At 42.8% G+C, this 14,686-nt stretch overlaps 2 non-coding genes across 2 annotated transcripts; both read right to left on the bottom strand.

The window, feature by feature from the left end:
* Positions 1-8,670: 8,670 nt before the first annotated feature.
* LOC145352840 (U2 spliceosomal RNA) lies at positions 8,671-8,862 on the bottom strand. The gene has a single exon (XR_013888605.1). It is a non-coding gene; the product is annotated as a U2 spliceosomal RNA (small nuclear RNA).
* Positions 8,863-9,002: 140 nt separating this feature from the next.
* On the bottom strand, positions 9,003-9,201 carry LOC145352821 (U2 spliceosomal RNA). Its single transcript, XR_013888593.1, has one exon. It is a non-coding gene; the product is annotated as a U2 spliceosomal RNA (small nuclear RNA).
* Between the last annotated feature and the right edge of the window lie 5,485 nt (positions 9,202-14,686).

Below are 14,686 nucleotides of genomic sequence, written 5' to 3'. Positions count from 1 at the left end.
GTATTCTGCATCTGACACTATCGGCAATATTCTCTGCCATTAATCACTAGATTTTAATAAAGTTTTACTTTTATATTGTGACATTGGGATCCTGAGCATATTTGCCTCTGACAAGTTATATGCCTATTACTGAAGGGTGAGAATTAGTAGAGGTGGGAACAATCACAATCATTCAGAGATACATGAAAAACGTGCACAAAAATATATTCACTGAAAGATATGTTGCTACAAGTCAGTAATTTTAGGAATCATAAATTCCCTATCGTGAAGAAGAAGGCCATTGGGTTTCATCGAATCTTCACCAAGAACAATCCCACCTAGGCCCTATCCGGTAACACCACATATTTACCCTGCTAATCACCCTAACACTGTCCTGACACTGAGGGGCAACTTAACATGGCCAATCAACCTAACCTGCACAGGAGTGTAGAAGAAAGCTGGAGCACCCACGCAGGCATGGGGAAAACATGCAAACTCCACACACATAATCACTCAAGGTCAGAATTTAACTCACGCTGTGAGGCAGCAGTGCTAACCACTGTGCTGTCCTGTCACTACATATTAATGCATATTAAGATAGGGAACTGTTTGATATCAAAATAGATCATTAAATTACATTGATACTGGAATACAGGGTAAAAGTTAACGATCTGCCAACAATGGCAAACCTGGGGTCCTGGTGAATAGTGTGAATGATATATCTTGACTATGACAGCACGTAGACAAGCTAGAAGAATGGGTGGACATGTGGTAGATGGAATTTAATAGAGATTATGACGTGATGCACTTTGACAACAGGGATAGGGAGAGGCAATTTTGGCTTCTTGGTGCATTTGGAAGAGTATGCAAGGACAAATGAATGCATGTTTGAAGATGGCAGGACATATTGAGAGAATGGTTGGCAAAGCATATGGGATCTTGGGTTCACAAATTGAATGTCAAATACAAAAGCCAGGAAATTATGCTGAACCTTTATAAAACACTGGTTGGGCCACAGTGAGGTGTCGTGCCCATTTTGGTTGCCATATTTTAAGAAATTGTGTGGGCCTTTGAGAGGGTGCAGAGATTTGCCAGAATAATTGCACGGATGGTGCTTGGAAAATTGGGCTTTATCTCCTCTTGGAATAAAAGAGATTGAGGGATGATCTGATGGAGGTGTACCGGATTTGATAGCTTTAGATAAGGTAAGCAAAGAAAAGCCGTTCCCTTTAGTTGAAGGGACATGGACTGGGAGACATAGCTCCAAGGTTTTGGGCAACAGATTAGGGGAGGATATGAGGAACAATATTTTTACATAGTAAGTGGCAATGAAAAGGAACTTACTGCCCATGAGGATGGTGGAAGCAGAGATGATTAATGGCATCAAAGGGAAACTGGATGGACAGTTGAAGGAAATAAAGATGCAGGACTAGAAGGATTAAGTGGGGCAATGGGACTGACTGGGCATCTCCATAAAGAGCTGGTAGGATCTTTTGAATGGTATGGTTTCCCTGGAAACCTGCTGGTTGGGACCAAAAAAGTTTCCCTTATGACTGTATGGCTGCAATGTTACGGCCGTTCACACTGGCTGGATTTTCCCATCCCGTTACAATGAACGGAGATTTGGCTGGACGCCAAATTGTCCAACCTTGCTGCAGCAGGAATGTAGTGTGAATGACCAGTAAGATTGCACCCTGTAGAATTCAAAATTGTCCTGATGGTTTGGCAAAGGAATTACATTGATATCAACAATGGCTTGTATTGCTATAGCACATTGAACTTTGAAACTTGTCCAAAGACACTTCACAGAAACATGATATGACAAAGAGAAGGGGATATTAGCAGGAGTGACCAAAAGCTTGCCAACACGATGGATTTAAAAGTTGGATCTGGGAGTGAGAATATTCCAGAATATTTATGTGGCTAAAAAGGTGCTGCTAATAATGGGGTGAAGAAAGGGTTGCAGTGGGGCGTTCATGAGGCCAAATTGACGGTAATGCAGGGTTTAGGAGAAGGGGTAATTATAAGACTGGTCAATCTCCAGTTCTAACCTTGGGAAAAGCCTGGATGATGTAAGATAATGAAGAAAGCAGAGAAATGGTAAGTTCTTGATAGAAATGAGATCGGTTGTTAAAAATGACCAGAATTCACTCAGTCATCCAAACCTTAGCAGGTTTGATTGTGATTACTTAGTATAAAGTTAATTAATGCATATTCAACAATAATCCGAGGTGCTATTATTTGCACTCATGTCACTATTCATGCAGGCAAGGCTCTCCCTTATATCAATAGACACTATTTGGATTTTTTTTATATTCATTCATGGGACATGGGTTAGCTGGCTGGCTAGCCAGTATTTATTGCCCATCCCTATTTGCCTGAGGACAATGTGAGTCAAACACATTGCTGTAGCTCTGGAGTCACATGTAGGCCAGACCAGGTAAGGACAGCAGATTTCCTTTCTCTAAATGACATTAATGAATCAGATGACTTTTTCCGACAAGCAGCAATAGTTTCATGGTCACCAGGAGATTCTTAATTCCAAATTTTTTTTATTGAATTCAAATTCCAGCATCTATTGTGGTGGGATTTGGACCTAGGTCCCCAGAACATCTGCTGTGTTTCTGGATTAATAGCTGAGCGATAAAGCCACTAGGCATTTGCGTCCCCTGTAAAAGGGAAGAACATTGCAAGGATTTGCAGAAAGAGCAAGGGAGTAGGACTAATTGGAAAGTTTTATCAACAAGCAGTCATAGGAACGGTTGGTCGAATGGCCTTCTCTGTGCTGTCTTATTCAATGATTAATGATACCAATTTTTCAAAGGGCATGCCTGCTAAAACTTAAATAAAACTAATATATATAGTACAAATGTAAAATGAACCTTGCCAGCTATTCAGGAAAGAAAAGGTTTGTGTTTGAATAGAACACAAATGAGATAATTAGGGGAACAGCATTAATTGGAAATGACTATAGACATAAAATTGTCACATTAACATGAATAACAAAGTGGACATTGACATTAAATTGCTTCTTTTTTTCTATCTGATAGAATAACTTGTCAGATAGCTATTTAAGTGGAATCAACTGCTATAGTCTTTGCAAGTAATTGCAAAACATACAAGACAGAACTGGTCTGACATTCTCAGTGAAGCAAGCTTCCAAGTCCACGAGATCAGTTACATTATCATTTCAAAATATAGCCATTTCAGTTTCACAGTATAAAATCATTGTAAAGTCATCCACATTGATCTGAGTTGGATCAGTAACATTAAGATGTAAGGGATAAGATTTAGCTTGGGCAATGTCTCAAAATGGGTGGCTGCAGGCTGCTTCAAATTCTATGTTTCTCTGTATATCCTTATTGTTGTTGGGTTCTTTAGGTTTGAAATTAGAGAGTTCAAGAGCATGTAGCATTTTATACATAAAATGTGCAAGATCAGGTGGAACTATCAGGGGTATGAATCAATACTGGTAGGATAAATCTAGTGAGGGAATTGTGATCAGGGAATTTCCTGAAATTAACAATGCATAACTTGGAGAGCAATTTACAGGTTGTGGTGTTCTTGTGCACCTGCTGCCTTTGACCCTCTAGGTAGGAGAGGTCAAGGATTTGGAAGATACTGTTGAAGGATCCTTGGTGTGTTACTGTAGAGCATCTTGCACTAGTGGGTTTCCTTGTCTTGGATGTTGTTGAGTTTCTTGTCCTTTGGAGCTGGACTCATCCAGGCAAGTGAACCATATTCCATCACATGTCTGACATGTACCTTGTAGATAGCTTTGGGAAGTCAGGAGGTGAGTTAACTGCCACAGAAGGCCCTGCCTCTAATCTGCTGGTGTAGCAGCACTAATCAAAGTGCTAGTTCAGTTAAATCGAGGAAATGGGTCGCAAAACAGAGGTCAGAATGGAAAGGCCAGATGTGTGAGCCTGGAGTAGGCAGTTGAGGCAGATGCGATCAGGGAAGATTCATGAAGTAATTCAGAATCCTCATTCTTAATGTTTTGGAGGCCAAGAGAAAAATTAGATTTCTCAAAGATATGACAAAAGGGGCAAGGTATAAGTTAGGATACCAGCATTGAGATGTTAGTGGAGTTCAAGATTGTGTGGAATGGAATTCAGAAGTCCAGCACGGTGGAGAAGTTAATTGTGAGAAGTGTCTTAGTGACGTGCTTATCAGGGAACATTCTGAAAGGGGCTTCCTTGATCTAATCATCAACAACAATTGGTGATGTTGATGATCCATTATAGATTTTATTTGGTACATTTTCAGTATTTTGAAATGTAAAGCAAAATACTGGAAAGCAGCTCCAGACTCTCCTCACCGAAAAAATAAATCTTACATTTTCAATTAGTGTATATTCCTTCAGGCTCCAATACAAGTCAAGGAAGGTTACACGTAACTACAGGTTATGTTGTGGCAAGTCTCATTGCAGTATCAGTTTGATTGTTTGTGTAGTTACCCATTTATATTCAGGGCCATTTTTTAATGCTTCACTTTTCTTGGGTGATATCAGGTTTTGTGGAACTGTATTGAGAATGCACTGTATCTTTACTTTAAAGGGTATAAAATATTTAAAATGGTTTTACACCCACTGTAGTCAGAAATTTAGCAGTCAGTTCATCCTCATTCCTATAGGCTGGCCAAGACCTCAGGCTGAATTTTTCAGCTGGTGATGCTTGCACAATGAGTAAGCCTGGAATCGAATGTGATATCCGTTCGTGCCTGTGATCACAAGACGAACCCAACTTCACACAGGCTGGCAAACTAACAATCAACAGTGTGAAACAAATATTGCCAGTGGCCTAGCACGTCTGGCAGGGATGGAAGCAACAGGGCCTCATCCATTGGCATCCCAGATGGGAGGGTTATAAATTACACATGGAGCTCCTTGAAGGTTGCCAACAGTTGCTGAGGAGGCTCATGGAACTCTGTGAGAATGACTCCACAGAATAATATTTGACAGTAGTAATGGCCTCAGGATTCACTGCCTACGTCAGCAGGGCAATGCCAATGTGCAACGCCTCCTGAGGCCATAGAACTGTGTGACATGGAAAGTGGCTGGACTTCATGGTGCTCAGAAATGTGAGGTGCAGAGTCCCAAATGGCACATGTACTGTGCCATCCAAGGATGGGTAAAATACCTGCTTGGTTTGGCTGTGTGCATGAGTGAGGGGCATCAATTTGGGACTACAGTTTTCTGCGGGGAGGTGTGGAGGGTTGGGGAGAATGGTATGGTGAGGCCGGTGGAGGAAAACACTTCTGTCCGTACAGGAGAAAAGAAGCCATAGTGGGCAGGACAGTACATGAACAGACGTTGGGGTGCCCAACCTCCTGCTTCTTCCCAAGTTTGAGGTGGAAGCCCTTGACAGGGAATGTGAGCATGCAGCAAAGTCCACACATCATGGGTGGGCAGGAGTCTCAGAGGAAGGTAAGAGTCCAAAGGCCAGGATAGAGACAGAGGAAGTCTACAGGAGATCTAAGGTAGCAGCATTTCAAATGAGGTGTTGAAACAGTGCCTCACTGAGGTAGCTGTCCATTGTCGCAAACAACCATAGTGCATGCTCAATCACTTTGTAATAATGTTAGCAACTGACACCTTGTCTCCCTCCCCCAAATGTGCCATCATCACAAAGTGCCATAGGACTCAAAGAGGAGCCGTGGACAGATGCACACACACCAGATCATCTTTCAGTCCAAGCATCAGTGAAGACACAGGCACATCGATGGCTGATAGGGTAAATGGATTAGATGGAAACGTACAGTACTGAGGGCACATCACACTCGCATGAGTGGCTGGAGGAGGCAGAGAGTGCTCAGGATGCCTACAGTCGGAGGACAGATAGACACCAGGACCATGCTGAGCTCAAAGCAAATGACGAGCCTCTGGAGTGGTCCATCAAGTTCCAGATGCGGTTATCCAGTGGATTGTGCTTGAAGATCTGGTGGAGATCCCTGAGGGTGTGCGTGGGTCTTTGTCATGGAGGAGTCCATGTGGAGTGTGACACTGTGTTGACCCTGGGCACTGAGCACACAGCCTCCTCCACTGAGAGAGTTGCACCTCAGAGAGAGGCAGCTCCAGGAACAGAATCAGGGGTTTGGGGGCCTGCACTGGGACCTGCAAGCTCTCACATGGCTAGGTGTCCTCAGCAGGCCACTGCTAGTGTGGGAAATAGATAAGGCACCGAGTCACTCTGCTGGGTGTCATCCAGCTGTGGTGAACCAAATGCTGGCTAAAAAGCTGCAGGTCACATCTATGGATACTTCTCAGGACACCCCCAGGTGAAGGCAGCAGCTCTTCAGCTAGTAATAGTTCTGATGTTAGTATACCTTTAAGAATTTTTTTTTACATCATGTTCTCTGCAGTTCTCACAGCCTCAGCTTATTTCCTTGTTACCCAGTTGTCTGTATGAGCCATTTTATTGCTCCTTCAGTGGTTTAAGTGGAGTTTGTTTATTTTTACTCTGGGATCTTTTATGACCCTGCATTGTTAAGAAGAAGGCTGGTTGGCATGTCATGAGTTTTGGACAGATTTTTTTCCTTCCTAGTGATTTTAAGGTTTCATTTTCTGTTTGGCTGGCTGCAGGTTAAATTTGGAAGGCAAAAAGAAGTGTTTTTTTTCTCTTTCTCTGGTATTGGAAATTCTGCTAGTTAGCTGAAAGCAAGGTTCCTGGTCTTCCTGAAGTAGAAAATCTGCTGTTGGTGGTTGGTTTGGCGAGAGTCTCCCTGGTATTCTGGGAAGATGTTTTGACTTGAAACTGTCCTGGAGGTATCCAGGGGGCTGCTAGAAGCTACAAGACTGAGAAGTCAGGCTTTTAATTCTCTAGACTGAAGCTGTTCTGTCTCCAAGCTTGTCTGTGTGTGCCTCAAGAGAACTGCAACATTCAACCACAGGGATAAGTTCCAGTATCACGTGAACAATAGTCTTTGCTGTGTTAAACCTATGGAAGAAGTTTTGCTTCTGGGATATCGGTTTGATTCAAACACAGTGGATAAATTTGTTTAGGGTTATATATTATCATAGTTGTTTTGTTTTTGTTTGTAACCAGTAAAATTTATTGATAATTTCCTTTCTATGTTAACTATGTTCTTAAATATACTTTGTGTGATAAAAGCTCCCTACTTGATCATTTGAATCATACCTGAAGGCAAACATTCATGCTCACCCTAGCCAAATTAGAAGTGCAAAACCTATGATCCATCAGGCTTCATAAAGCACTGTGGAATTTCTGACCTGGATTATAACACAGTCACATCTGATGAGACCACAATGACAGATGAGGCCCAGCTATGCCACTGGATGCTCCCATCCAGGAGTGGCTCCACAGGCTACACCAGTCAGAAGATAGCCACCTAGTCATCAAGGCTGAGAGGACAATGATGTAGCACTCGCAAGTAGAATTTTAAGGTCCTTTAAGCATAAGAGGGATTGTCACGGTTGATAAAGATTTGTTGAGACATCTGTTCTGTATAATTTGTATTGCCAGGACCACCATATAAATATCTCATTATGTGTAATGACCTGAATGTGCTTCATGGTTTTCAGAGATGATGGGCAGCAGAATAGTGTGTGACACAGAGGGGGTGCTGCAAACTTCATTTCAGAGGTTGTAACTTCACCTACGGGTGACAGGATGGCCCCATCGGGAATGATCAGAAGAGCGGTGGCACCCTTGCCCTCACTTTCAAGCCATATCTTAGAAGCCAAGCTGAAAGAATGGAGAATCAAGGCCTCCCTTGTCTCCATGCCTCCCATAAGGTTCCTTTACATCAGCATCAACTGCTCCAGCCTGAGACTCCTCCGGCTCCTCCATAAATCCAGCACTTACAGCCTCTGGAACAGCCTCAGTGTCTTTGTCCTCTAATGGGTTCCCCCCGCCTTCCTTTGACAGAGCCAGATTGTGCAGAGCACAGTAGACAAGTGAGACATGGTCAGGAGGATATTGCAATGCTCCCCCAATTGATCTAGCCTCTGTGTTCCTAACAGTCTTGAAATGAATGTTCCCACCCACCTGAACAGAGCACCACTCACCAGCTTGGCACAGCTGTGTGCAGTTGACTGGAAGACCCTGAAGATATCACCCACTGAGCCCTGGAAAGATCTGGAGGCATTAAAATTAAGGGCCATTGTGACCTTGAGAGGGGATTCAGTGTCCACCAATATTGGAGGATATCTCAGCTCCAATCATCTGGCAAATGGTTGTGACAGCTTCCCTGGAAAGCCATAGATTCCTATGGCACAAGATCCCAGTTATGCCAAGGTAGTTTGTTGATGCCTGTACACGCTGGAGGCTGATAGTGACATCTTGCGCAGGGATATCCTCCTTGGCCTTGACCTCCCTGTGACTATACCTCTGCTCTAAGGTGACACCTGTGGCCACCTGGCTTCCTCTCTCTCAGTCCCTGTCCTTCTCTTTAGGGGAGATGCTGCCTGCTAAGTACATCATACCCATCTGCAGCGATGCAAATAGCACTGACCTGTGCATGGGGGGGTGACAGGGGGATTCAAAACTCTCATGTCAGAGGACTGCTATGTTCAAGACTATATGCTGAACTTTCCAAATAATGTAGAGTTTTTTTTTGTTTTTATATCCAATTCAATCCAATCAAAGTCCAATTCAGGGTCTCAGCAAGTGAGACATTCTCGATCCAAGCTAAGACAGGGCTTCTCACCTCCTGTCTTGGGCTTGATCTACATGATCCAAGCTGATTGGAGTAGGCATTGCACCTCCTCCAAGGCTTGATCTCATTTGCATCTTAGCCCAAAGGCTGTGATGGTGCTTTAAAAAATAGCTTCAAATGAAGCCTTAGTGTAATCTCATGACTTCAAACAAGTGCAGCACATCGATATTACACTTGATCTTAGCCAAAAGGCTGAGAACGGATAATAATGCAGAGAATTTTTTTTTGGTTTAAACTTTATTCCAATTCAATCTAATCAAATCAAATCCAATTCAGAGTCCCAACAAGTTGAGACATTCCCGATCCAAGCTGACAAGACAGGGCTCTCACCACCCGTCTTGGGCTTGATCTACATGATCCAAGCTGATTGGAGTAGGCATAGCTTCTCCTCCAAGGCTTGATCTCATTTGCATCTTAGCCCAAAGGCCGAGATGCCGCTTTTAAAAATTGCTTCAAATGAAGTTGAAATGTAACCTAATGACTTCAGCCAAGTACAGCATGTCAATACTACACTTGATCTTAGCCAAAAGGCTGAGAAGCTATAGAAATGATCCCTAAGAATATAATAATGCAGAGAAATTGCTCAAAATACTCCAAATCAAACCCTCAGCGAACTCCCAAAAGTTCCTAACTCCTTACGCTGCCTGTACTCCAGTCCCCTTTTATCCCATCCTTGGTGAGGAAATGGCAAAAATAGATTGCCACTTGCCCGTATCCTGTGGTCAGTTGCTGAAATAATCCTCTCAAGTAGCTCCGTAATTGTTGGCAGGTGTCCTACCGATTCGCACCTGCGCCAACTCACTGAAATATTGCGCAAGTGCGCAATGATGTCAGAATCCATGCCTGACATCAAGTGTGATTCCACACACTTCCCCAATGTGTCAAATTCTGTCCAAGAAATCTTACTGTGTGCCAAGCATGTATCATGTCAGCCTACATAAGAACGGTTACTACATTTCAAAAGAAGTAACTCGTTGGTTGCAAAGCACCTTGAAAGGTTTTGGAAGATCAACAGCTGCTATCTGTACACACATTTAATACCGAGGAGCCAGTGTAATCTACCTGGGAATACCAAAGGCGGAGGTGACAGACACAATTTCAGAATTGCTAAGTGAATTGGAGCACAGAGAGCAGGCAGTGTTTTCCTGGAGAGGGTGATTAACAGTTCGAGAAGGTTTGTCAGGAAGGATGATTGAGGTCAATGCACTCGACCGATTTAATCAATTGTTGGATGTGAATACAGAAGCTTGCTGTTTTCAAATGATGTGATTAAACATGTTGAGCTTTGTTTACCCAAAGCTATCATATAAATATTTCTTGTGGTGTTTTTCAAGGTTTGGCAAGCAAATAATACTGCAGGTATTTAAATATCTTAACCTTAAGCAATGGATAAGGGATTTTGTTGATATAAAGACTAAGGACTTTGCATTAGAGAAAGGTGCTAGATAATTTATCTGAGGTTGTATTCGTAAAATATGATAATTAGCAGAATTTAGTACATATCTTGTGGGTGAGATAATGGGCAGAAGTTTCCATTCTGGGACTAAATCCCCTGGCGGGGGTGGGGCCCAACTGAGACTGGTGGGAATTTGCACCAAATTGTGAGCTGCTGGTCTAATTGATTAAGCAGTTGGGGATTTTTCAACGTTTCGTAGAGTGGGCTGCATGGGAAGCTTGCTCCAGCCTCATTTGCTGGTGCTGGCAGGGACAGGGCATGGGAAGGAGGGAAAACCCTATCCAGTAGTTACTTCAGTCTGCAAAGGACCGAGGTATGAACGAGGTGTCAAACCCACCATGATGGGCACATGACCGCTGCCATTTCACATTAATGAAGAAACAGCTTTTTAGCTCCTGTCGCATTATCCACTCCCCATCGGCCACCATTAAACTGCGGGAAGTGGAATATTTCACAAATGTTTCAAAAGATACGAGGGCTTTCACAAATGTTTGGCAAACTCCTCCAACTTCACCCAAAAATATTCATTCATTGGAACGAATTGGAAAATAAAATTGTTGAATACACTAAGGATACATTTATAGAATTACAGAATATTGTAGAGAGTGGCTTTCATTGAGTTTATTCCATTGAATCTGCTTTCATAGACCAGTCCAGTTACTCCCAAGACCTTGCTCTTTCCCTCTATATCCATGCTATTTCTTCCTCCATCTCATTTTAATCCAATTGTTTTTTGAAGGTTACTATTTGAGTCTATATCCACCACCTTATCAAGCAGTGCATTCCAAATCCTAATCAATTGTTGCATCAAAAGAATGTCCTTGTGACATGTTGTTTGGTCAATAATCTTAAAACTACCTGCTGGTTCTCAACCTGTCAGTCATTGAAAGCTTATCTACTCTATTGAAATCCTTCATGTTGAACATCTCTATCAAATCTCATCTTAGCCTCTGTGCTCTGAGGAGAACAACCTCAACCATGTCAATCTATCCACATAAACTTCCTCTCTGGAGTGGTCCTAATAAATGTTCACTGCATCCTCTCCGAGCCTTCACATCTTCCCTAAGCTGTGGTGCCTAGAATTGGGGCACAACCATTTCAGTTGGTGTTTTATAACGGTTTAGCATAACTTTCTGGCTTTTATGCACTTTGCCTCTATTTACAAATCTCAGGAACACATATGTTTTTCTTGCCGGCTTCAAAGATTTGTGCTCAAACACACCCAGGTCTATTTCTCTCCTTGAACCCCCTTTAAATGTGCACCATTTTCCCTGTGAATTGCCAACCCTGATTTTTCCTACTCTTGACTGTTTTTTTTAACAGCTATTTCTTTCCATTGATTACTGACATTTCCATGTGATGGTTTGTAGCAACTTTTAGATGTTACAGAAAGAAATGGGAAGCAGCTCCACAGCACACTAATGTATCTGTTTTATTAACGACATTTGGAAGTAGCTTCGTGCCAATAGTGCCCCACATATGAGCACATTGATTTCCCTGTTTCAGTCTAGGCAGGGAACAATTGACTGGAAAGGAAGAGCTTGAATTTCTGGGTCAATTTCAGCACGTGGCAGATCATGTACATGGTTTCACTGTCCCAGCCACGGAACAGTGCTCTCTCTTCTCTTGCAGATTTTCCCCTGTTACATAGAGTCACCAAAGCATCATTCTATCATTTTCCATATCAATCATCATTCCTTTGTGGGATTTGGTTGGTGATTTTACAGCCAGTTATCCTTCCTGATGCTAATTCTCTCCATTTCTTGGGGCTGGGGACTGCCACCAATCTCTGCTGTCTTCCCTACAACAGTGACTGAGTTAGCCTTTATTTTCTGCTGCCGTCATGTAATAGTGCACAAGACAGAAAATAGAGGGCAAAATTGCAAAGTTCTTGAAATTAACTTTGAAATATGACCCAAAATTATGGGCCCAGATCTTCTGGTCTCCAGATAGTTGGGAGATAGGATGGAGACCTGAAGATGCACTGTGGGATCCCCCAGAAGAACCAACACAAGGACTCCATGAGGAATTCCCGGGAAGTGGAAACTTTCAATAATAATCCCTTCCTCTCCAAGACTCACCAAGAAAAGTTTCCAATTCTGAATTGGAGTCGGAGATCTTGGACAGCTCCAAATTACTTACCAGAATATTTACTTGGATTAACTCCTGGACAACCACAAAACTGTCCCTCAATCATTCACACACTGATCCCACACTACATCCCTGACCTCCACAAACTGACATGACTAGACCCTACCACTCATTTGTCACTCCCGCCAAACACCTGAACCCCCCCAAGTCAACTTGACTAGGTCCCACCATCCGAATTGAATTCCTACTGACCTGATTCCTTTATAAGCAGATTTCCTCTACTGCTCCCTCCAACATTTGCTGCACTGGATCTGATGTGAAGGGTCTTCCATTAGAAGATCGGTCAGAACAATCAGAGCAAGGTAAATTTGCATTTTCTTTTGCCCGAACTTTTATTTGATTCATTCGTGGGACATGGATGTCACTGGCTGGCCAGCTTTATTACCCATCCCTAGTTGCCCTTGAGAAGGTGGTGGTGAACTGCCTTCTTGAATTACTGCAGTGCATGTTCTGTGGGTTGACCCACAATGCCATTAGGGAGGAATTCTAGGATTTTGACCAGAAACTGGGAAGGAATGGTGAAGTATTTCCAAGTCATGATGGTGAGTTGCTTGGAGGGGAACTTGTAGGTGGTGGTGTTCCTGTGTATCTGCTGCCTTTGTCCTTCTGGTTAGAAAGGCTTGTGCATTTGAAAGGTGCTGTCTAAGGATCCTTGGTTAATTGCTGCAGTGCATCTTGTAGATAGTACACACTGCTGCTACTGAGCACTGGTGGTGGAGGGAATGGATGTTTATAGATGTGGTGCCAATCAAATGGGCTGCTTCGTCCTGGATGGTGTCAAGCTTCTTGAGTGTTGTTGGAGCTGCACCCACCCAGGCAAGTGGAGAGTATTCCATCACATTCTTGACTTGTGCCTTGTAGGTGATGGATAGCTTTGGGGAGTCAGGAGGTGAATTATTCGCCACAGTATTCCTAGCATCTGACCTGCTCTTGTGCCCATTGTGTTTGTATGGTGAGTCCAGTTGAGTTTCTGGTTAATGGTAACCCCTAGGATGTTGCTAGTGGGGGATTCAGTGATAGTAACACCATTGAATGTCAAGGGGTGGCATTTAGAGTGTCTCTTATTAGTGATGGTCATTGCCTGGCATTTGTTACTTGCCACTTGTCAGCCCAAGCCTGGATATTACCCAGATCTTGGTACATTTGAACATGGACTGTTTCAGTGTCTGAGGAGTCGAGAATGGTACTGAATATTGTTCTCTGACCTTACGACGGACGGAAGGCCATTGATAAAGCAGCTGCAGATTGTTGGGCCTAGGACACTACCCTGAGTGACTCCTTCAGGCATGTGCTGGAGCTGAGATGACTGACCCTCCACAACCACAACCACGTTCCTATGTACCAAGTATGACTCCAACCAGCAGAGTGTTTGCCCCCGATACCCATTGATTCCAGTTTTGCTCGGGTTACTTGATGCCATGCACAGTTGGGTGCAGCCTTGATGTCACTCTTATCTCACCTCTGGAATTCAGCTCTTTTGTCCATGGTTGAACCAAGGCTGTAATGAGGTCAGAAGCTGAATGACCCTGGCGAAACCCAAACTGGATGTCACTGAGCAGACTTGTTGGGGTTCCAGTCTTGATTAGAAAATCCTGGCCATGATATATAAGTAAAGGAAGAATGACATTAAATTCTTGAAATTAACTTTGAAATGTGGTCCAAAAATATGATATTTAAGTAAGGAGAAAATGACATTAAATCTATTAAGTTAATAAGACCAGGTTAGTTCTGAGATCTCACCTCCATATGTTGCCACTTGACTGAGAGAAAACCTCCCACTAACTGTGTTGATGAGGCTTGCCATCATGTTAGAAAGATGCGTTGCCTAGCAACAAGTTGAAATATAGCTAATAAATTGATATAATCCGACAGGGTGAAATCATCTCATTACAGAGTTACCTTGCTGTCTTTACATTTTTCTGGTTGGTACCTGACATGAATTATTATGAATAGTTTCACGTTAATGTTCCCACATTTCAAAGGAGCAAATGGCGATCTTCGCTCATTGTGACACTTTCCAGCTAACGCAGATGGTATAATAGTTGGGTGAAAAAGGCCATAAAATTGACTGCAGTTGCACTTCAAAGGAAGAAAACTCACAAGCTTTTCATCTTTAAGTATAAACTGTGTTATGTTTTATTTGGAACACGACAGATATAAATGTTACGAAAAACAGGAAATGCTGGAAAACCTCAGCAGGTCTGACAGCGTCTGTGGAGAGAGGAATAGAGTCAATGTTTCAAGTCTGGATGGCTCTTCGTCAGAGCTAGGGAAACAAGAAAAGGAAGAGATGATAAATGTTACCCTTTCTCAATCAGCACTGGGGAATCAAGGGACTTTTCATTGGTCTGCATGAAATCAGAATGTGTTGCCATAACATGCTAGTTATAGTTCCTTTTTAAATGTCAGACTCTCCAATTA

Source organism: Carcharhinus amblyrhynchos, chromosome 14 (genome assembly GCF_965287045.1).
Source record: "Carcharhinus amblyrhynchos chromosome 14, sCarAmb.v2.hapA, whole genome shotgun sequence".
In the NCBI taxonomy this organism is placed as follows: Eukaryota; Metazoa; Chordata; class Chondrichthyes; order Carcharhiniformes; family Carcharhinidae; genus Carcharhinus; species Carcharhinus amblyrhynchos.
The sequence above is the reverse complement of the archived record's forward strand: the minus strand, read 5'-3'. Positions and strand labels throughout refer to the sequence as shown.